Source organism: Canis aureus, chromosome X (assembly GCF_053574225.1).
Source record: "Canis aureus isolate CA01 chromosome X, VMU_Caureus_v.1.0, whole genome shotgun sequence".
In the NCBI taxonomy this organism is placed as follows: Eukaryota; Metazoa; Chordata; class Mammalia; order Carnivora; family Canidae; genus Canis; species Canis aureus.
In genome coordinates, this window is record NC_135649.1 from 108,569,325 (window position 1) to 108,594,043 (window position 24,719).

The following is a 24,719-nucleotide window of genomic DNA, read 5'->3' on the forward strand; positions in this document are numbered from 1 at the left end:
TAACACCCAGTACTCATCCCATCAAGTGCCCTCCTAAGAATTGCCTTTGACTAAGGGAGGCTGCCTCACGGAGGTTAAACCCCCTCACTTGGGTAGCCTGTATCTAATGGATAATGTGGGTGTACAAAAACCCTTGCCTCAAAGTGGGACAATTCAGAAGGGCTGTCTCAGCTTCAGAGCTGCTCCCTGTGGGTTCACCTGAGGCCTTTGTTGAGGCTGCATTGCAGCCCAAGTTCTCCCTCCTGCTTCCTCCATTCCTCTGTGTACTCCCCATGTGCCTCCTGCATGCTAACTGGTCTCAGACTCTGTTCCTAGAGTACAAGACCTGAGCCAGCTAGGCATTGTACTAAGAGCTTTCCATGCACTCTCCACTAAACCTTAGCAATGGCTTTCTGAGATAAGCACTGTTGTTGCCATGCTCACTTTACCATGAGGACCAAGACAGGTGAAGTTGTTTGTGCAAGGCCACATACAGTCAGGAAGTACACAGCTGGGCTCCAAAGCCAAGGTCTGCTTTTGAGCCTGTGCTTGCCTTAGCCTACTATACCTCAAAGTTCCTGTTTGGGAAAATCACACAGACTCAACCCTTTGAGGCTCTTGCCAATTGACACATCCCCTAGCTATATTTACAAGTTTTCCAGTTATTATGTGTAGTTATGATGGGTAGTGAGGTCAAGTCTGCTGTTACATATTTTTGTATTGTTACAATTTGGGATGAGACATTTATTTGTGTGATTCTTTGATTAATGTCTATCTCCCTCATTGTAAGCTTCTTGACAGCAGGGCTGCCAGACTGCCTAATATTCCTACCACCTAACACAGGAATTCAATAAGTATGTGAGTGAATAAACACAGTCGTTACTGAGGAAATCTATGAATTAAAATCCATGGCTTCTGATCTGCATATCTTTCTGTCAGACCCACATTCTATCATGACAGTCTAAAGGATCGTGATTTTTTGTTTTTGTTTTTGTTTTTTTGTTTGTTTTTTTTTTTAAAGATTTTATTTATTCATGAGAGACACAGAGAAAGAGGCAGAGACACAGGCAGAGGGAGAAGGAGGCTCCCTGTGGGGAGCCTGATGCGGGACTTGATCCCAGGACCTTAGGATCACAACTGAGCCAAAGGCAGACAACCAACCACTGAGCCACCCAGGTGCCCAAGGATCCTGGTTTTTGTGTTTGCTTTTGGATTCCTCAGCACCTAGAACACCATCTGTCACAGAGTAGCCCCACAATAAATCTTTGTTAAATGAGTGTTGTTGTTTTTGTTGTTATTGTTTTAGTTAAGAATAAATATACCAATTTGGATGGTTCCACTGTATGCAGCAGAAAGTGGCTTCAATTTTAAAGGTATTTATCAATCACATATGATAGTATGTGGCAAGCTCCGAAGGCAGCTCATTGATATCAATATTCTGGAGCAGCATTTCTCTGTCTTGGCTTTAAGAAGGCAACATCCCATCCTCATGCTATTATGGTCAAAGGGATGAAGGTGTTCGTGTACAGGATGCTCCTTGTACTGCTCCCTCCTTCTACCAGGAAGGTAACTCTTTCTCAGAAGCTCCCAGCAGATATCTACTTTTCCTTGGCCAGTACTAAGTCTTACACTGACCCCCTAAGATAATCACTGGCCAGAGGGAAGGGGATGATCACGTATGTTAGTTAAAGTAATACTAGCTTCTCTTTTTTTTTTACGTAGGATCTTTTATTATTTTTATTTATTTATTTATTTTAATTTATTTTTTATTGGTGTTCAATTTACTAACATACAGAATAACCCCCAGTGCCCGTCACCCATTCACTCCCACCTCCCCTCCTCCTCCCCTTCTACCACCCCTAGTTTGTTTCCCAGAGTTAGCAGTCTTTACATTCTGTCTCCCTTTCTGATATTTCCCACACATTTCTTCTCCCTTCCCTTATATTCCCTTTCACTATTATTTATATTCCCCAAATGAATGAGAACATATAATGTTTGTCCTTCTCCGATTGACTTACTTCACTCAGCATAATACCCTCCAGTTCCATCCACGTTGAAGCAAATGGTGGGTATTTGTCATTTCTAATACTAGCTTCTCTAACAATTACTCGTGAAGATGCTGAATGTCTCAGATACGACAGAGCTTTTTCTCCCTCATGTGAAGTCCAACACAAATGTGCCTTATTATAACTCTCCTCTAGGTGGTAATCTGGGGACCAGACTCCTTCCATTTTGTAGCTCCTTCATCTTCCAACTTTATCATATTTTTCTGCATCAGGCCCACAGGATAGGGAAAGAGTATGGAGAAGACACACAACTTCCCAACCAACTAGTCCTCTAAGGGACGCATACCAGTTCCATTCATATTTCATTGGCAAGGACTAATCACATGACTCCACATAGATAGATTGATACAAGGGTTGGTGGGAAGTGTAGTTCCTGGCTGGTTTGCTTCTTTCCAGATATATTGCTCACCCCTAGCTTTCCAAAAATTCTGGTCATACCAATTCACTTTTACAAAAGACCTACATTCATACCTGTTTTTGCTAACTGAAAAAAAATCAGAAAATAATTTTCACTTTTATGAAAAAAGCTGTTGCCACACTAATGTAGGTCTTTCATAAAAGTGAAGTGGCTAATGCAAACTTTTGGAAAACAGGAGATACTCTTGGCTGTACGCTATTTTGGCTTAGCACAGTTTTCATAGGAAGTTTGGATGGAAGGGAAAACCTGTACTGTGCAAGGGGAAGCACAAGTAATTTGGTGTATAGTTCGTTATTTCTGTTATGCCATGATTAATTTAGCCAGAGCTGTGTAATGGGAATATGATGTGAGCCACATATGTCATTTTCAGTGTCAACTAGGGGATCTGGGAAGAGAGGGGCAGTAAATAGTTTGATTGCATTATTGTAAAATCTACCACAGGGTCCATTCTGTTCTCTTTCCCTACTAGTCTGAAGGGAGAGTAAGAAGAGCTGGTATGAAAAAGTAGAAGAAACTAGGGGGGCGGTACCTAATAAAAAAGGAGTTAAACAAGTTAAATTTATCAGACAAATGAAGTTTTTGAGAGCTTAATAACTTTTGGATTGGCATCTGGGTTGTACCAGAACACACCAGACTGCTTTTGGTAGGAAGAGTTATGTGAACTGAATTTATCAAGGATCTGGGGGAGGAGCTTCAGGAAGGGGGCAGTAAAGATTTAAATAAGGGGAGTAATAAACAGTTTGCAGTAAAACTAAGTTTTAAACCTAACCTCATTGTTCCTTTTTGCCTTGCATCAATGTAGATAGTCCCTATCAAACTTCTTTTCAAAATAGTTGCTGAGTTGTAACATGTTTTAACACTACAAATATTATATGACTTTCAGAATCAGGGGCAAGCCACTTCACATATTACATTGCACAAGAGTTCATCAGAAATAATTTATGGGACCAGTGAGCTGGTAGTAACAACCAAATCTTGTTTAGGAATTTGTCCTCCATCTCAGTAGGAAAACAGACATAAAGACAGTGACCAGAATGAGCCAAAAAGAATCTGCAGCATAAGCCTATTTAAAAACATTTTCTTCCAAACAGTATAAATCAATTCTGTTTGCGCCCTGTTGTTGACAAAGCCCTTAAAACAGTAAAAGTAAAGAAAGGACAGCACACACACACACACACACACACACACAGAGCCTATCTCAGGGGATGGAAGAAAACAAGGAGGAAACAGGGCCAGGTAAGCATTATACATCGAATTTCATTTACAGTATTAAGCAACCCAAAGTCAGTTAAGAAAAGAGAAAACTCACCTGGTTTTGGGAGTCCTGGGTTATAAGCACTAATGTAGTTGCTGAAGGCATGACCAACACAATACAAACCATCTATACAAAAACTATGAGAAAAATCTGGGCCAACAGCATTGTCAAGGGATGAGAAAGCTATTTGTCCTACTTATTTCTAATTATCTAATTCTCACATTAGCATTTTAAAAAGAAAGCTGTATAGAAGGGCAGCTGGCAGTTTTCCCCAGAAGCAGTGTTCCTCCAAAAAAATGACAATACAGTGGGCACTTGGTCTAAGTCTGTATCAATACCTGAGTCCTTTTTTTTTTTATTTGACTTTTTTTTTCTGGTTTCAGAATTAGTAGTCTAAAAACTACTATGAAGGTAGTTGCAATAGCAATAAAATAAATTTTAAAAAACTACCATGAATTTCAACAAGCCTCTCCATCTTCTGGTTTACAGGGAATACACATTTTAGAGAAGTGGTTCTCAAACCTGAGAGTGCTTCAGAATCTCTGGGAGGCGCTTGTCGAAACTATACTGAGCCACACCCCCAGAGGTTCTGATTCAGCTTTGAAGCAGAAGTTGTGTTTTTGTTTTTGTTTTTTTTATTTTTAATTCTTTTTAAATCTTTTTTTTTTAATTTTTATTTACTTATGATAGGCACACAGTGAGAGAGAGAGAGAGGCAGAGACACAGGCAGAGGGAGAAGCAGGCTCCATGCACTGGGAGCCCGACGTGGGATTCAATCCTCGATCTCCAGGATCGTGCCCTGGGCCAAAGGCAGGCGCTAAACCACTGCGCCACCCAGGGATCCCCTCCTTTTTTTTAAAAATTCAATTTGCCAACATATAGTATAACACCCAGTGCTCATCCCATCACCCAGTCACCCCACTCTCTCACCCACCTCCCCTTCTGCAACCCTGTTTATTTCCCAGAATTAGGAGTCTCTCATGGTTTGTCTCCCTCTCTAATTTTTCCCACTCAGTTCCCTTCCTTTCCCTTATAATCCCTTTCGCTGTTTCTTATATTCCATGTATGAGTGAAGCAGAAGTTTTAAGATCTAGTGCATGGTCCCACTCTTGTTCCTTTCCTTCTAATGTGACAGCAGTAATATGTCAGAGAGGGTCTGTTCCTTCAGGTCTGTTCCTTCAGCCTCGCTCCCAGACAGAAGCATCAAAGCTGACCCTTGATGGACTTGAAATGTAAGCAAGAAATAAACATTTGTTGTTATAAGCCACTCAGATTTGGGGATTGTTATTGGAGCATAATTTGTTATTACTAACACAGAATCCTTGTATTAAACATACTCAGCATTCAGTAGCAGATTTGGCTTTGCAAAGAAAAATAAAATAAATGGAAAGGTAGATAATAACCTATTTTTGTTAGCTTGTTTTGTGTGTGGGTGCATGTATATATACACAGCAAGAGCTATGTGACCTTGTGCAAGCGACTTAACCTCTCTGTCCACAAAGTGAATAGCAAATAGTGTGAAGGCCATCTGCTTGTGCTGTTAACCAATCAGTCTGAACAAAGATCACCTCGTTCAAAGATGATTCAAAGAATATCTATCTCTACATAATAAAGTACACAAAAACTAATCACAGAAGGGAGAGAAGAGCATATTTATGAAAATTATTGACTACAGAATTCAAAAGGAAAAATTTATCACCAGATTAGCATCCTTTTGCAAGAAGTTAAGATGAAATGCAGTCAATAGGACAATTTGAGAGAGAGAGACGGAATGAAGCAAGGAAACTAAAATCTCAATAACAATTTAAGTAAAAACAGAAGCAAAAATAATGCTTTGGGAAACCTTATAAGTAATATTGAAAGCAAATTTGAGTTGTACAGAATGCCAAAAAAAAGGATAAAGAGACAAAAATGATAAAACAGAGGGATGCCTGGGTGGCCCAGCAGTTGAGCTGAACCTTTGGCTACAGTGTGATCCCAGAGTCCCGAGATCAAGTCCCGCATTGGGTTTCCTGCGTGGAGCCTGCTTCTCCCTCTGCCTCTGCCTCTTTCTCTCTGTATCTCTTATGAATGAATAAATAAAATCTTTTTTAAAAATGGTAAAACAGAGAACCACCACAGATAATTGCTCTTCCTAAAAGACCAGAACAAATAGAGCAGAAACAGTTCTTGAAGGTAGAAGAAAACCTTCCTGGACTGAAGCCATATATATGCAGATAAAAAGGTCTCACACCTCCTAATCAGGCAGATGGGACAATACGTGCAATGGAGTGGAAGCAAAAGCAGTTTTTGTCTTAAACTGCAACACTTCAGTACAGCCAGAACACTGAGTACAAGCGAGCAGAAGGCTAGAGAGGTGAAGTATGAACCAGATAATGAAAGGCCTTATATATTATGCTGAGGACTTTGGGAAGCAGGAAGCAATATCATGTATAAAGAGAGGAAAATGATCATTGCTGTGGGGCTTAAAGAGAGTGGTAAGAGTTGATAACAGCAATTATTGGAAATGAGAGAGGTCACATAGAAGAGGTACCAAGGTTCTAGCGGGTATCCATAAACTTGTAGTGACATCATTCTGTTATAGTTGTGTGACTTTTTCTTCCCAAGCAGTACTTGAAAATACAGATGTAGACATGGAAAATGCAGATAACTGGAGTGTTTAAAGGTGGTCGTTTGATCATTTTGATGTGTCAAAGGACAATTCCAGAGGTTCTGCTTACAAGAGTGATTGAAGTTAAAAGCCATGAACTTAAGTCAGGGAGAAGATTCAGGGGATGTGAGAACTCTCTGGTATTTGAAGAACAAGTACACTGGGAATAAGGGAGAGATAGGACTGCAAGGATGAGGATGTGAGTCCAAATAAACAGAAATTGGACACTTAAGGTTTTAGAGATGGAGCAGTATAAAGTGATGAATGTCTAGATTTTCTAGAATATGTGCCTGGGAATGGGTGGATAAAGTAGAGGTGAAGTCATCTGGGTTGAGGAAATTAAGGAAACGTGGCTCAATCATGGGTGCTGGACTCATTGGGATGATGGCTGTAATTCAATTCAGATGGAGAGGAAAATTCTAACGCAATCAGCTGACAGTGACACGGGAGGGTAAAAGATGATACGACCAGATGAGGTGGACTCTGAAAGAGAAATCTTGCAAGGGGTAAAAAAAAAAAAAATTAAAGTGTCAAGTGAGAAAGCTCCAAGAGTGAGGAGATAAGTACCTTTGGGGCAGATGGATGGAGTGGGGGAGGAGAGAAATCAAGAGAGCAAACGAAAATGAGTCAGTATTTTGAATTGGATGGTGGGGAGATGTTGGTACCGTTAACCTATTTGGGAGTTCTGGGGGGGGGTTCGTTTTCTGGGTGGAAACTTAATTTGAGGCCATGAGAATGGTTAGAGATTGTGCAGGCAGGGAGAGGCTACAGAGGTACAGATGAAGGTGGGCTGGCTTTGGAAGGGCCTCGAGGGCCAAGGCAGGAGCTGGAAAGCTGGGGCTCATCTGCCCCGCCACCTTTGCCTACTGTGTGCAAGGCTGGAAGGCCCTGGGACCAAGCTCCTGGCGCTGGCTGAGGGATGGGCTCCAACCCCCTGGATCCCGGGTCCTGGAAAGCCTCGTGCATTGCTCCCCCCCGCCCCCCACGGCGGACTGGCAACAGACGGCGCATGCGCCCTGGACAGAGCGGCAGAGGTGGGAACGCCCGGCAGAGGGCGCAGGCGCTCTGGCCGGAGCAGCCCAGGCGGGGCACCCTCGCGGGGAAGGAGTTGAGAGCAGGGGTCGGTGGAAGAGCGGGCCAGCGCGAGCCGCGGAGAGTGGGCGGGTCCGGGGTGGGGGCGGGGCGAGGCGGTTCCGGAAGGAAGTGGTTCCGGGTCCCGTGGCCCGGCGGTGGTAGCTGTGGTGCCTCTGCTGTGGGAGGTGGCGGCCGTGTGAGGGGCGAGGCCCGAGGGGCTGGCGGCGGGGCGGCGGCGGCGGCGGCGGCTGAGGGGCTGGCGGCGGCGGCAGTGACTTCCCGGCCGGGTGAGCGGTCCTGGGGGGCGGGCGGGGCGAGGAGGCCCCGGCCCTCAGGGAGGGCGTGTCCGTCGCCCGGGAGGGGCGGTCTTGGGGCGGCGAGGAGGGCTGTGGGGAGGATGCTCCGGCTGGTCTTGGACTCCCTGGGGGCCACTCCCCTCCCACCGCCCCAGGCCACTGGGACAGTGCCATCTCGGGCGCGGCGACCTGAGCACCTGCTGCCGTGGCCCTAATCCTTCCCCGTCGTCCGGCAGCCTGGGGCCCCGACGTTTCGGGGCGACTGTCATGGGGACAGGGGGTTGGTGTTGAGGGATGGTGCCCTTGTCCCTGAGGCGAACCGGGACGCCGAGCCTGAGAAACCCGAGCCGAGGAGACCCTGCTTTGTCCTCCGGAGGCTCTCCTGCCGCGCAGCGGCATCTTCTTCTGGTAGCGTCCAGAAGGAGTCGTGAAGGATGCTCTTTATCCTGCTTTACAAAGTAAAACTTGTGTTTTTAGAAACGTATCTTGAAAATTGCCGCATCTCCCTGTGCTCTTTCTAAGGTGTATTAGGAAACTGGGCCAGTCACTGTCAGGATTATCCTGTCGGTAAATCAGGAGGAAAAGAAACCTGAGAGAAACTTATTCTCCCAAATATTTTCCTGCCGGGGTCCTTTTTGAGCTGCCTCCTAGGTGATCGCTTTTCTTTTCTGTAACAAAGTAAAAACCACAGGTAGAAATCTTGAAGGTCTGTCAGACTTCTGGCCCAGCAACCTTTTTAGGATTTTCCTGAAAGAGACCTGGGATGAATGAGACTTTGGAAAGAAAAGATTTTGGTGGGGATTCATAATGAGTGCTTTATTTTTCAATAGTATTTTAATTGTTATGATATAGCAATGTTTATTAAGGGTTATTTTTTAATGGTACTTTTAAAACGGCTACTAAAACGTTCTGTTGAAAGCCCCTGCTGTTGTTTCACAGCTCCCCCCTTTAAAGGTCTTTTTAGAAATATTTTATATAGAAACATTTAATAATACATTTATTAACAAAATTTCTAAAATAACGCAAAACCATATGAAGAAGATAGTTTCACCAGTCCAAGTAACCATTATGAATATGGTTACTGCATATATATCTCCATTCTCTTTTTGTGCAGATATGAATGTATGGATTTTTCTAAAGTGGATTCTCTTTTGTAACCATTTTTTTTCTGACTTCATAGCATGCCATTACATGGCTGTAATGATTTATTTAGTTGGTTATTCCATTTTCACTACTTAAATACATTATTGAAGAAATGTAAAATCTGCACACCCGTGATTACTTCTAGTGTACATTCCTAGATTATAGAATTGTTGGGTTTGTTTTTTTTTTAAATGTAAATTGCTCAGTTTCCCTCTGGAAGGGATGTGCTATTTTGCACTCCCACCAACAATCTGTGAGTGTCTTTTTCTACACCCTAGCAAAAGGCAACATTTAAAGGATTTCTACAGGATCACTTTTGGGCCATTTATGTTCTCTCCAACCAAGTACCATTAGTATTCTCTAACTTACTTTTTAAAAAATTTATTGATAGCAATTCGGTTTCTCATCTTTTATTCCATTTTACTGGTTTAGTAAGGAAGTGTTATCCAGGTGAGGCAAAGGCATCATAGAGTGGACAAGAGATTTGAACTCAGGGGTTCCTTGAAATCCAGTATCTCTGATTCCTTGAACAAATCACTTATCTTTTCTAAGGGACAATTTCCTCAACTCTAGACTAGATATTATGGTGCATTTGCCTTACCTTTCTTACAGGGTGGTTATTTAAGGGTCGAATGGGATTTATGGGAGGTGCATTTAAACATACTTTGTCTTGTTGCCAATTATTGCCATATTGTAAAAATTTCAGAGCACAAAAGCATGTTGATTTTTTAAAGTAGATTTCTGAATTCATAAAAGCCATTCTGTGATACCTTTGCCCCACACTCTTTCACTTATTAAATTTGAAGGTTTTTTTACTTTTATTCTAGATTATATTCAGAGTGCTCTCAGTTATGAAATTAGGTAAATGAATGGATGCATCTGCACAAATATTGAAAGAGCATATATTTAAAGACACTGTATATAAAGCTGAGGGGGACAAATATAAAGCTAAATAAAATATAATCTGTGAAATCGTGATAAATAAAATATAGTCTTTGTGCCCTACAGCTACAGAATGCTCAGGCAGCTAAAGCTGCTTTCCAAATTTAGACGGCAATTTTAGATGTGATGCAGGATGTCAACTATTCTCAAGTGTGCTAAAGTCCAATTCTGCTGACCGAGCATCTGCACAAATGACCAGGCAGTCTCTTCAGGGTCATCTTTCTGAAGGTAGGAATTGCGAGTTGGGGAAATGTTAGTATTTGAGTCTGAGAATCTGGATTCTGGTTTCAGGTCCTTCACTTGGGGCAGATTGGTTAACTTTTTTGAGGCTTTTTTTTTTTCCACCTATGAAATGGAGGTTAATTCCAACTTCCTTGAGGTTTGTTGTGAGGATTAAATGAGATATTATTTGCAAGACGCTTAGTGAATCAATAAAACTAGCACTCATGTTCATTCTTATCCACTGAAAACTTAGCATCTTGAGGAAAAAGAAACTAGTACCTTTGCAACTTTGTGTGCCTCCCTCCTACTAGTCATTAGCACTTAGTAATGCTTGCTAAATTAACATAAAATAGGGTGACTGGGTGACGGGCGCTGAGGGGGGCACTTGATGGGATGAGCACTGGGTGTTATTCTATATTTTGGCAAATTGAACACCAATAAAAATAAATTTATTTTAAAAAATAAATTAGGGATCCCTGGGTGGCGCAGCGGTTTGGCACCTGCCTTTGGCCCAGGGCGCGATCCTGGAGACCCGGGATCGAATCCCACGTCGGGCTCCCGGTGCATGGAGCCCGCTTCTCCCTCTGCCTGTGTCTCTGCCTCTCTCTCTCTCTCTCTCTCTGTGACTATCATGAATAAATAAATAAAATCTTTAAAAAAAAAACTGTGGAAAAAAATAAAATAAAAAAATAAATTAACATAAAATATGACTGCTGATAAAAACTCAGTATGGACCATTGAAGGTAATATGTAAATGTGGGATACTGAGAGAAATTGACTACGTTATTTGGAGTTTGCATTAAGGAATTAAAGGAAACAATTAATTGGACCTAGGTTCATCTCTACTATGTCTGTCATTCTATGTTATATCTCTGGTGCCAGGCACATAGTCCCTCCTTATCAACAATAAACCTCCTCCTTAGACTGCTGTTACCCAGCCACAACCCAGTTTCTTTTTCCTCTTCCAGTCAGCCTGTTAGGAGTTGGGTTTGTTTTGTTTTGTTTTTAAAGATTTTATTTTAAAATAATCTCTGTACCCAACATGGGGCTTGAACTTGCAACCCTGAGATCAAGAGTCACATGGTACACTGACTGAGCCAGTCAGGTGCCCCTAGAAGGACTCATTAATAATTGGCTTTCTTAAGTCTCCTTCCCTTCCACTTAGTTCTGTAGCCATGTGGATCTCTATGTAGCTTTTGCCATTAATCTCCTTTCTTGAAATATTCTTTAGTTTATGAGATTCTATGCTCTAGGGTTCTCTCCTTCCTCAAAGGATGTTTCTTCTCTATCTCCTTGGCTGGTTCATCTTCCTTAAAAAGTTGATGTTCTTATAGGCTTGGTCCTTTTCATGATACACGAGGTGTGGAATGATTTATAGAGCATTGAGACTATCTGGTGTTTGAAGGTTTGGTGGAATTATCCTGTGAAACCATCTGGGCCTGATGCTTTTTCAAGGATATTTCCTTATTTCTTCTATGAAAATTGGTCTGTTTAAGCTTTCCTTTTTTTCTAGGCTGTAAAAACTAAAGTTTGTTACTTAATTTATTTTTTGGTTTCGGGAATAAATTCAGTGATTTATCACTTACATATAACACCCAGTGCTCATCACAAGTGCCTTCCTTAATACCCATGGCCCCTTTAACCCACCCCCCACCCACCTTTCTCCATCAACCCTCAGTTTGTTCTCTATTGTTAAGAGTCTCTTATGGTTTGCTTCCCTCTCTCTCTCCTTTTTCCCCCCTTCCTATATGTTCATCTATTTTGTTTCCTGAATTCTACATGTAAATGAAATTATATGGTATTTATCTTTCTCTAATTGACTTATTTTGCTTAGCTGTTTAAGCTTTCTGACTCTAATGGGGTAAATTTTGGTACTGTGTATTTTTCTAGCAAATTATCTCTTTCATCTGGGTTTTCAAATTTTGTAGGTAGAGAGCTACACAGTAATCTCTCATGATTTAAAATTTTTTCTTCTATTTCAATGGTTGGTTTCTCCCTCGGTCTGTCTTATTTTTGTATATTTGTTTTCCCCCCTTTTTTCTTAATCACATTATCTAGTGGTTTATATATTTTATTTTTTTCAAAAACTATAGAATTTTATATTATTACTTAGATCTAGTTTTCTATTCTCATCCTCCGTTTTTATCTTTATTATTTCCTTTCTTGTGCTTTCTTTTGGTTTACCTTGGTTTTTTTTTTTTTTAGGTTTTTTTAAGCCTTGGAAATGAACTTATTTGCATTATTTCATTTTTATTGATAAATATGTTTAGAGCAACAAATTTCCCTTTGATCATTGCTTTAAATGTATCCCAGAGAATGTGCTATGTAGTGTTCTTGTCATTATTTCTTTAAAAATCTATAATTTCAGTTATAAGATACTCAGTTATTTAATAGGAAGTTTTTAAATTCCTAGGTGGAAGAGCTTTTCTGTTATTTTTATTAGTAAATCCTGGCTTTATTACATTATGATCAGAGGATATTTGTAATATTTCTATTCATGGCAGTCACTGATGTTTTCTTTGTGATTTAATATGAGTACTTTTGGGGGATCCCTGGGTGGCGCAGCGGTTTGGCGCCTGCCTTTGGCCCAGGGCGCGATCCTGGAGACCCGGGATCGAATCCCACGTCGGGCTCCCGGTGCATGGAGCCTGCTTCTCCCTCTGCCTGTGTCTCTGCCTCTCTCTCTCTGTGACTATCATGAATAAATAAATAAAATCTTTAAAAAAAAAAATATGAGTACTTTTGGTGAATGTGACATGGGCACGAGAGACGAATGTGTATACTCTCTAGTATCAGAGCATAGAGTTTGATAAATATCCTTAAGATTTATTCTATTGATTATGCTGTTTAGTTCTTCTATCTCCTTATTTTTGGACCACTGAATTGTCTAATATACCACTAGGGGTGCATAAAGACCCCTGTTATTAGTGTGTTTATAACTGTCTCCTTGCATCTCAAGTAGTTTTTGTTTCATAAAGGTGGTTCCTATGTTATATTTATGTAAATATGTGTATTTTTGTATGTTCTGTCTAAATCATAGATTATGACTTTCAGCATTAAAATTTGTTGTTTTTGTCTTTGTTTTTTGGTCATGATGAATGCTTTGGGGTTTGAATTCTTTGCCTAATCCCAGAAATGCCACCCTGCTCTCCTTTTGTTACCAATTGCCTTTCATTTTTGGCCATCCTTTCATTTTTAATGTTTCAACATCACTTTGTTTTAGATGTGTCTTTTGTACAACTCCTTGAGTTTTGTTTTACGAGCCAAATTGAAACTTTTTATTATAATAAACCTATTAGGTGAGTTAAGCCCATTCACATTTATTATTAGGACTGATATATTTGGCCTCAACTTTATCATAATATTTTGTTATATTTGCTATTTCTTTTCATTGCTGGCTATGAGGTATATTTTTTGCTCTTTTATTAAAAAAATTGGGGGGGTGGCATTTAGCAAGTTTTGTATTTTTGTTCTTATGGTTGACCTTTGTCCTTATACCTTTATAAATGCCCTTACTCCCCTGTTGGTTTATTTAATCTTTTGTGTGTGTGTGAAAAAAAATACATTGTATTCATGAAGTAAAAGTAGGTTAATGATATAGGAAATAGTGAGATTCTTTATCTACTTCTAGCTCCTCCTTATGGAAAACCTGACCGGGGGGTGGGGGGAGGGGAAAAAAAAAGAAAACCTGACCATAACACCTAGCCTCTGTATCCAAAAGCATAATCCATCCTCTGGTCTCCTCAGGTCTGGCTTCCTCTGATTTGCTGATCACCCTCTTGTTCTGTGGGCTCTGACTTGGTGCAGTTCTGGGCTTAGATTGTGGCTTCTTTGTTGCAAAGGCTTTCCTGGGGAATTCTTTACATTTGTAAATGCTAGGTTCCTATTTAGTACAAAATTTTTGTCAGTTGATATTTTCTTTTTTGGTAACATCTTTACTGAAATATAATTAACATACCACACAATTCACCCATTTAAAAGTGTACAATTCAGTGTTTTTTGGTATATTCAGAGTTGTGCATCCATTATCACACTCCAGTTTTAAAACATATTCATCATCCCCAAAAGAAACCCTGTGTCTGTTCCCCCAGGGCCCCACCACCCCACCACCCCACCCAGGCAACCACCAGTCTATTTTCTGTTTCTGTGGATTTGCCTATTCTGGACCTTTCATATAAATGGAATCATACAATATGTGGTCTTTTGTAACTGGCTTCCTTCCCTTAGCATAAGGATTTCAAGATTCATTCCTGTTTGACCATGTGTTAGTACTTCATTCCTTTTTATGGCCAAATAATGTTCAATTGTATGGGTATACACATTTTGTTTATTCATTTATCTCTAAATGGACAGTGGGACTGTTTCTACTTCTTAGCTGTTATGACTAATGCTGCTATGAATATTTATGTATAAGTTTTTGTATGGACATATATTTTTATTTCTCTTGGTTGTATATATAGGAGTGGAATTGCTGGATCATATAGTAACTCTGTTTAAATTGTTTTTAAAAGGTTTATTTAGTTAGTTTTTTTTTTAAAGATTTTATTTATTTATGAGAGACACACACACACACACACACAGAGAGAGAGAGAGAGAGAGAGGCAGAGACACAGGCAGAGGGAGAAGCAGGCTCTATGCAGGGAGCCTGACATGGGACTCCATCCCGGGTCCCCAGGATCACGCCCTGGGCTGAAGGCAGCGCTAAACTGCTGAGCCACCAGGGCTGCCCTATTTAGTTTTTTTTTTTTTTAAAGATTTTTAAAATTTATATATTCATGACAGACACAGAGAGGGGTGGGGGCAGTCAGAGACACAGGCAGAGGGGGAAGCAGGTTCCATGCCAGGAGCCTGACATGGGACTTGATCCCGGGACTCCAGGACCATGCCCTGGCCCAAAGGCAGGCGCTAAACTGCTGAGCCACCCAGGGATCCCCTATTTATTTAGTTTTGAGAGAGAGAGAGAGAGAGCACGAGCGCATGAGTGGGAGGGGCAGAGGGAGAGAGAATCCCAAGCAAATTCCACACTGAGTGCAAAGCCTGATACGGGACTCCATCTCACGATCCTGAGCTCAAAACCTGAGCGGAAACCAAGAGTTGGATGTCCAACCAACTGCATCACCCAGGTGCCCTTGTTAAATCTTTTTTAAAGATGTTTTTAGATTTTATTTTTTTCCAATATTTTATTTATTTATTCATGAGACACAGAGAGAGAGGCAGAGACACAGGCAGAGGGAGAAGCAGGCTCCATGTAGGGAGCCCGATGCGGGACTTGATCCTGGGACTCCAGGATCACGCCTTGGGCTGAAGGCAGGCGCTAAACTGTTGAGCCACCCAGGGATCCCCTAGATTTTATTTATTTATTTGAGGGAGAGAGAGAGAGAGAGAGAGAGACAGCAAGCACACAAGTGGGAGGAGGAGCAGAGGGAGAGGGACAAGCAGGCTGTGCTGAGAGCGGAGCCCAACTCAGAGTTCTATCTTAAAACACTGAGATCATGATCTGAGCTGAAAGAGAGGTGGATGTTCAGCTGACTGGGCCACTGAGGCATCCCTCTGTGTTTAATTTTTAAAGGAACTGCCAGACTATTTTCCCAAGCTGCCACATCATTTTATGTCCGCCCCCCCCCCAGCAATGTATGAGGTTTTCTTTATCTCTTCATCCTTTCAACACTTGTTATAACCATCTAGTTAGTGTGAAGTGGTAGCTCATGATTTTGATTTGCATTTTCCTAATGATTAATGATGTTGAACATCTTTTTACATGTTTATTGGGCATCTGTATACCTTCTCTGGAGAAATGTTAATTCAGCTCCTTTGCCCATTTTTTAATTGGGTGGTCTTTTATTATTGAATTGTAAGAGTTTTTTTTTTTTAATTTTTAATTTATTTATGATAGTCACAGAGAGAGAGAGAGGCAGAGACATAGGCAGAGGGAGAAGCAGGCTCCATGCACCGGGAGCCCGACGTGGGATTCGATCCTGGGTCTCCAGGATCGCACCCTAGGCCAAAGGCAGGCGCTAAACCGCTGCGCCACCCAGGGATCCCTGTAAGAGGTTTTTTTGTATGTTCTAGATACAATCCTTTATCAGATATGATTTGCAAAAAAATTTCTCCCTTTCTGTGGGTTTCCTTTTTGCTTTTTTGATAGTATCCTTTACAGTGTAAACATTTTAATTTTTGATGATACCTGATTTATCTATTTTTTTTCTCCTATTGCCTGTGTTTCTTAAAAATATTTATTTATTTATTTATTTTGAGAGACACAGGGAGAGAGAGAGAGAGCAGCAGAGACACAGGCAGAGGGATAAGCAGGCTCCACACAGGGAGCCCAACGCGGGACTCGATCCCGGGTCTCCAGGATCAGGCCCTGGGCTGAAGACAGGCGCTAAACCGCTGAGCCACCGGGGCTGCCCTATTGCCTGTGTTTTAAAGTAATATCTACGGGCTCCCAGCATGGAACCTGCTTCTCCCTCCTGTGTCTGTCTGTCTGTCTGTCTCTCTCTCTCTCTCTCTGTCTAAATAAATAAATAAGTAAGTAAGTAAATAAATAAATAAATAATCGATCTATCTATCTTTTAAAAGATGGGGGGGATCCCTGTCCCTGGGCAGAGACATAGGCAGAGGGAGAAGCAGGCTCCCCACAGGGAGCACGATGTAGGACTCAATCTCAGGACCCCAGGATCACACCGTGAGCCAAAGCCAGCCGCTCAACCAATGAGTGACCCAGGCATCCCACTATTGGTCCTTTACTGACATTTTCTCACTCATAATTTGGTTGGATGTAGCTCATCCTCTATCTAGTAGATTTCTCAGAAAGGGCTAATTAAGTGCAGGAACTCCCTATGTTCTTGTATACTAAAAACTGTTTTTTTTCTTTAGTCTTGATATTTGAAGGATAGCTTGACTGATATAAAATCCTTGGTTCACACTTACTTTCATTGATTTTATTTTATTTTTAAATTTAAATGGTGATCCATTGTTGCCTTGCTTTATATATTAGTTTTGAAATATCTGATGCTAGTCTGATTTGTTTGGATTTATAAGTTATTTATTCTTTTTACCCAGAGGTGTTGAGGATTTTATCTTTTTTAAAAGATTTTGTTTATTTATTTATTAGAGAGAGAGAGAGAGAGAGAGAGAGTCTCAAACAGCCTCCACACCCAGCACAGAGCCCTACGCAGGGCTTGATCTCGTGACCCTGAGCTCATAACTTGAGCCAAAACCAAGAGTCAGACGCTTAACAGACTGAGCCACTCAGGCACCTAGAGGATTTTATTATCTTAACTTTGAAATCAAATAGTTTTTACTAGGCTATGTTTCAGAGTTGATTATTTTAGGTTAATTTTCCCAGGTATCTGGTGAGCCCTTCATTGTATAGATTCAAGTATTTTTCCATTTCTGGAAAGTTTTCTTTTCTTTTTCTTTCTTTCTTTCTTTTTTTTTTTTTTGAGGGGGGGAGCATGAGCAGTGGGGGAGGGGCAGAAGGAGAGGAAGAGAGATTGAGAGGCTCAATCTCATGACCTTGAGATTGTGATCTGAGCCAATATCGAAAGTCAGACACTTAAGTGACTGAACTACCAGGTGCCCCTGAAAAGTTTTCTTGAATTTTAGTTTAAATGTTAGTTTATTTCCAATGCTTGTTTTTTCTTCTCAGAGACTACATTAATACAAATATTATTCCTTCTTTACCTGTCTTTTAGTTCTACTACTTTCTCTCTGACTCAATCTCTGTCTCACATACTCACTCACTCATTCATTGTCATTTTCATTTTGGAGGGTTGTTTTCCTGCTTTTCTTTGATGTCCCTTAGTAAATTTTCATTTGAGTTTATTCTTTGGACACCTTGTAATTTATCTTCACTTCTGAGATAATTTAGGTTTTTTCCTCCTATTTCTTTCTGAGTTCAGTTAAGTTTTTTTCTGTCATTTCACTTTGTTTTTTATTTATTTTTGTCCTTAGTTTTTAAATTTCGGATTCAAGGTGAGCTTTTAAAAATATATATCCTTAAATGCATTTGAATGTATTTAATTCTGCTGGAAATATAGACTTAGAGTTTTCTTCTGCTTCCTGGTTTTTAGGTGAGGAATTTTCCTCAGTTGAGGAATTCTCTTTTTTAACTTTCTTTTTTTAAAGAATTTATTTATTTATTTATTTATTTATTTATTTATTTATTTATTTATTTATTTATTTATGAGAGACACATAGAGGCACAGGCACAGGCATAGGCAGAGGGAGGAGAAGCAGGCTCCATGCAAGGAGCCCAATGCGGGACTTGATCCCAGAACTCTGGGATCATGCCCTGAGCCAAAGGCAGATGCTCATCGACTGAACCACCCGGGTGTCCCTCTTTTTTAACTTTCTTATAAACACATGGAAATCATTATACTTTAGACATTTTGCAAATCTTGTGAGTATGAAATAGTATCTTATTGTTTTATCTTCCTGATTAGGTATGGTTGATTATCTTTTCATGTTTATTCGACATTTATGTTTCCTTTTTTATTGTAAACTAAAAGGATAGAGCTGTCATTTACTGAGGTGGGACAGAGACCATAAGAGGAGCAGAATTTGGAAGGAGGTCAGGAGTTTGCCCTTGGACATGTTTGCAGCATCCAGTAGGTTGTTTTGATATGTAAGACTGCAGTACAGAAGATAGGTGAGGGCTGAAGATACAAATTTGGGGATTGTTAGTTTATAATGATTATTTAAAGCCATGAGACTAAATGAGAGTGTAGACTGGGGAAAGAGTATAGACAATGAGAGGTCTAAAGACTGAAGTCACTAGAGGATGACTGGGTTCACTATTTTAGGGTCAGAGTGGTGAAGGGGGAGATGAGAAACCAGCAAAAGAGACAGAAGGAATTGTTAGAGGTAGGAGGAAAACCAGGAAAATGTAGTATTCTGTAATTCAAGTGAAGAAAATGTTTCTAGAAGGAAGGTATGATCGACTGACAAGTGCTACTGGTGGGTCCAGGGTAAGGAGGAGAAATAACCATTGGATTTAGTGACAGATTTGATTAATGATCTTGACTAGAGCAGTTTGGTGTGGTGGTGGATTGAAGGCCATATTGATGTGAGGCCAAGCAAGAATAGGAGAGGAATCAGAGAGAATGATTATGAAAGGCAACCCCTTGAGGAATTTGATTATAAATGGAGAAAGAATGGGGCACCTGGGTGGCTCAGCGGTTGAGCATCTGTCTTTGGCTCAGGTCATGATCTGGGTCCTGGGATCAAGTCCCACATCAGGCTCCCTGCAGGGAGCCTGCTTCTCTCTCTCCTATGTCTCTGCCTCTCTCTCTGTGTCTCTCATGAATAAATAAATAAAATATTTTTTAAAAATGGAGAGAGAAAAAAAATGCAGAGAAAAGGTGGTAGCCCCAGGAGGCTATGGTTCTAGAGATTTGGGAGCTTCCCAGGAGGTAGGTTGTAAAGTGATGGGAAGGATCTACTGAAGAGAGGGAAATGTTGTGGGAGGAAGAAGAGAATCACTGGAGCTGGGTCTTTCACTTGAGTCAGGGGATGTGTCCAGTGCTATCCTGGTAGAGATGGCCTCTTTTGGCACTAGCATCCTCTTCAGCATCTTTCTGGGAGTGAAGGTGCCTGCTGTCCAGTCATCTTTGTGTGTTCAAGGGAGATAGATTCATTCACTACCCCTGGTCCTGTACATTCCCTTTGAAGTAGCAGCATATCCAGTTTATCTACTATTATTGACATCTTCTCTCTGGTCACAAACTCTGCTGGTGTTTCAGTCTTTTCTCTCTCTGTGTATCCTGAAGATAATTCCTTTGATTAATTTTACTAGTCACAAATAAATTAGTTTAAATCAGAGATTGACAAACTTCTGTAAAGGACCAGATAGTATTTTAGGCTTTGTGCTTCACAGACAGCCTCTACTACATATTCTTCTCTTTCTTCTTCTTCATCTTCTTTTTTTTTAACCCTTTAAAATGTAAAAACCATTGTTAGGTTTTTACTCTGTTTTTTTATAAATGAACTCTTCCTTCACCCTTATCCATTAAGCCACTGAGCCAGTACTTTTAATTACTAGCTGATGTGCACTAAGCAATTGCAAACAGAGTTAACTTTTTTTAAAAAGATTTTATTTATTTATTTACTCATGAGAGACACACAGAGAGAGAAGGCAGAGACATAGGCAGAGGGAGAAGCAAGCTGCACGCAGGGAGCCCAATGCGGGACTCGATCCCAGGACTCCAGGATGATGCCCTGGGCCAAAGGCAGGCACCAAACCGCTGAGCCACCCAGGAGTCCCCAGGGTTAACTTTTAAAAAAAGTTTTATTGAGATGTAACTTACAGGTTTAAAGTGTGCAATTCAATGGGCTTTAGTATGTTCATAGAGTTGTGCAACATCTTCATAATGTCTGATCTAATTTCAGAGTGTTTTCATCACCCCAAAGCAAACTTTTTTATAGCTTTGAGGTATAATTTATATGCAATAAAATTCACCCATTTTCAAGTGAATAGTTTGAATTTTAATAAAGCTAATTTTAATATTATCAAAGGGAAATGTTTTGAGTAATACTTTATTTAATCACATAGTAAATCTTATTTTCTCCCAAGGGACCTTCACCTTTTCCTTTAAGGCAGTAGTTCTGTATTCCTTGGGCCAATAGCATCCATATCACTAGGGCACTTGCTAGAAGTAAGGCCCACCTTTGGGGTAGGGTCTAGCAATCTGTGTTTTAACAAGCCTTTCAGGTGATTCTGTTGCACACTGAAGTTTGAGGGCCACTATTCTAAAGTCTTTTGCAGAGTGGAATTGCTGGGCTATGGGATATGAGCGTGTTCAACTTTAAATGGGTACTGTCAACTTCCAAACTGGTTAATACTCATGTATACTCTCTTAGCAGTGTATGAGAGTCCCTATTGTTCCACATCCTCACCAACACTCCAGAATGTGCAACTTCGATTTTTTTTTTTGTCAGTATTGTGGATGTGGAATGGTTATGATCTTAATCTCATCAGTTACTGATGAGATTGAATATCCCACGTGTCCATAGATCATTAGTGTTTTGTGTTCTGTGATATATTGTTTGGAGTCTTTTGCTTCTTGAAGCAAATAGAGTTATTTAGACAAATAATTACAATGTATTCAAATAATCTCAAAATAAACCCAGAATTCCCAAGAAGAAACTCGGGGAAAATAAGAAAGTCAAGGAAAGAATCCCAGGGGAGATAATGATCAGACAGTCCTGAAAGAATAGAGATTTGTCAAGTAGTGTGAGGAAAGGCCATCTATGTGATAGTGAGAGCATGGCCTGATCAGGGAAAATCAAGTAGTGTGGTATGGTAAACTAGTAGGTTATGTGGAGAAAAAGACATACATAAGGCTTGGAGGAAGATAGGAAGTGACTAGATATATGTGGGGTTTTTTTAAAGGCTTTTATTTATTTGAGAGACAGAGAGCAAGCATGAGCAGGGGTCGGGGGAGAGGGAGAAGCAGACTCCCTGCTGAGTGGGAGCCTGCAGGGCTCCATCCCAGGAACCTGAGATCATGACCCAAACCCAAACCAGGAGTTGCTTGGACACTTAACTGACTGAGCCACACACGCACCCCTGGATATATGTGTTTTAAATTTGTTTAATCTGGGCAGCCCCAGTGGCTCAGCGGTTTAGCGCCTGCCTTCAGCCCAGGGTGTGATCTTGGAGACCTGGGATCGAGTCCCATGTCAGGCTCCCTGCATGGAGCCTGCTTCTCCCTCTTCCTGTGTCTCTGCCTCCGTCTCTCTCTCTCTCTCCCTCTCTCCCTCCCTCTCTCTCTCTGTCTCTCATGAATAAATAAATAAAATCTTTTAAAAATAATAAAAATAGATAAATTCGTTTAATCTGGGACACCTGGGTGGCTCAGTGGTTGGGCGCCTGCCTTTGGCTTGGGTAGTGATCCCAGGATCTAGAATTGGGTCCCGCATTGGGCTGCCTATGAGGAGCCTACTTCTCCCTCTGCCTGTGTTTCTGCCTCTCTCCCTCAGTCTGTGTCTCTCATGAATAAATAAATAAATAAATCTTTAAAAAATTCGTTTAATCTTTTATTGATTCCTGGGCTAAGGTTATAATTAGTTTGGGTGGTTTTTTATTTCCTTTCCTATTATAAATAAAGCTAATATTAAACACCTTAGTATATATAGCTGATTTTTTCTTTTTAGATTATTGTCTTAGAGTAATAAGTTTATTTAGTTTTTAAAGATTTTATTTATTTATTCATGAGAGACACACAGAGAGAGACAGAGACATAGGCAGAGGGAGAAGCAGGCTCCCTGCGAGGAGCCTGATATGGGACTCGATCCCAGGATCATGCCCTGAGCCAAAGGCAGATGCTCAACTGCTGAACCACCCACACATACCATAGAGTAATAAGTTTAAACTGAAATTATTAGGTTAAAATAAAGTAGTCATGATTAGTTTCATAATTTCTTACATATTTCAAGATTACCCATCATTAAGGAAATGCAAATCAAAACCATGAAGTACCATTTCACCCCCACTAGAATGGCTTTAATCAGAAAGACAGACAATAGCAAATGTTGGTGAGGATGTGGAAAAATTAGAACGCTCATACATTGCTGGTGGGAATGTAAAATGATGTAGCTGCCTTGGATAAGTTTGACAGTCTCTCTAAAAATTGAACATAGGGGCGCCTGGGTGGCTCAGTCAGGTAAGCCTCTGACTCTTGATTTCAGCTAAAGTCTTGATTTCAGGGTTGTGAGTTCAAGCCCCACATTGGGCTCCATGCTGGGTGTGGTGCCTACTTAATAATAATAATAATAATAGTTAAATATAGAGTTATCATATGACCCAGCAATTCCACTCCTAGGTATATACCCAAGAGAAAAAGAAACATGGGTCCACACAAAAATGGATACACAAATGTTCATAGCAGCATTATTAATAATAACCAAAACTATAGAAATAACCCAAATGTCCACTGAGAGAGGACATAAATAAAAGGTGGTATATCCATACAGTGGAATGTTATGCAGCCATAAAAAGAATGAAGTACTAATACATGGTAAAACAGAGATGACCCTTGAAAACATTATGGCAAGGGAAAGAAAACAGTCACAAAATACATATTGTATGAGTCCATTTATGTGAAAGGTCCAGACTAGGCAAATCCATAGAAAAAGAAAGATTAGTGGTTGCCAGGGTCTAATCAAAGGAGGGATGGAATGGGGAACAACTGCTAATGGGGTTTCTTTTAAAGAGGTTTAAAGTGTTTTAAAATTAGATTGTGGTAATTGGTTGTACATCTCTGTGAATATACTAAAAGACACTGAATTGTACCCTTAAAATGAGTGAATTGTATGGTATGTGAATTATATCTTTAAAAATCTGTTTTTCAAAAAAAATAAAATGAAGGGGCACCTGACTGGCTCAAGCAGTAGAGCATGCAACTCCTGATCTTGGGGTCATGAGTTCAAGCACTATGTTGGGCATATGTTGGGCATATAGCTTACTTAAAAATTAATAAAGTGGAAAAAATTCCTCTAGAAAAAATATGCTTTTTCATCAGCAGCAGCAGTATTTGGTGTCATCCCCCTTCACCAACCTTGGGATTTTTATTTTTATTCAGCTTCACAGGTAGAAACTGATATCCAAAGCTTCTTTAGTTACGTTATAAAGTCCCTCGGTAGAATCTAAACTCCAGAAGATAGGAATTTTTCCCTATTTCTGTTCATTGCTGCATCCCCAGAACAAATAATTATTTGGCTGGCAAATAATGACTTAGTAATTTTGTTGAAGGAATGCATTTTAATTGTTTTTTTATTTTTTATTTTTTTCAAAGTATTTATTTATTCATGAGAGACAGAGAGGAAGAGACAAAGGCAGAGGGAGAAGCAGGCTCCCTGTGGGGAGCCCAATGTGAGACTAGATCCCAGGACCCTGGGATCATGCCCTGAGCCGAAGGCAGACGCTCAACCACTGAACACCCAGGTGCCCCTTGATTGTATTTTTAAAAGATTTTTTTAGGGGTGCCTAAAAAAAATGGGCCACTGGGTGGCTCAGTGATATTTTACTTTACTTGCAAACTAACACATTAGCCTACCACAAGGCACTCCTGGGTCAGAGACAAAGGCCTTTATTATATTCATGGTACAACAGACACCCTGAACGTTGTATTCCTGTGTTGCCCTGACTCCTGAGTCTTCTGAGTGGGCGCTGCAGAGCGAAGCGCAGAGGTGACCACATAGCTGAGGAACCCAAGCCTCATCAGGGGCTACAAGCAAACCCACCCAAAAAAAATATAATATATATATTTAAAGATTTTATTTATGTATTTGAGAGAAAAGTTGAGAGAGGGAGAGAGAGAGCTTGAGCATGATCAAGGGAAGAGCAGAGGGAGCAGGAGAAGCAGACTCCCCTCTGAGCAGGAAGCCCGACATGGGGCTCCATCAAGGACTTGGGTACTCTGGGATCATGACCTGAGCCAAAGGCAGACACACCCAACTGACCGAGCCACCCAGGCATCCAGTTTTAATTAGAGAATTCTTGGACAGCCCAGGTGGCTCATCGGTTTAGCGCCGCCTTCAGGCCAGGGCATGATCCTGGAGTCCCAGGATTGAGTCCCACGTCAGGCTCCCTGCATGGAGCCTGCTTCTCCCTCTGCCTGTGTCTCGGCCTCATTCTCTCTCTCTCTCTCTGTCTGTGTCTCTCATGAAT

The 24,719-nt window shown here is 40.8% G+C and overlaps 1 protein-coding gene across 5 annotated transcripts in view; it reads left to right on the forward strand.

The window, feature by feature from the left end:
* Positions 1-7,615: 7,615 nt before the first annotated feature.
* BCLAF3 (BCLAF1 and THRAP3 family member 3) overlaps positions 7,616-24,719 on the forward strand; it is a 59,265-nt gene continuing 42,161 nt past the window's right edge. For all 5 annotated transcript variants that reach the window (XM_077889414.1, XM_077889413.1, XM_077889418.1 and 2 more), the window contains exons 1-2: positions 7,616-7,729; positions 9,890-10,051. The gene's annotated coding sequence lies outside the window, so the exon portion shown is untranslated. The remainder of the gene's footprint in view (positions 7,730-9,889; positions 10,052-24,719) is intronic.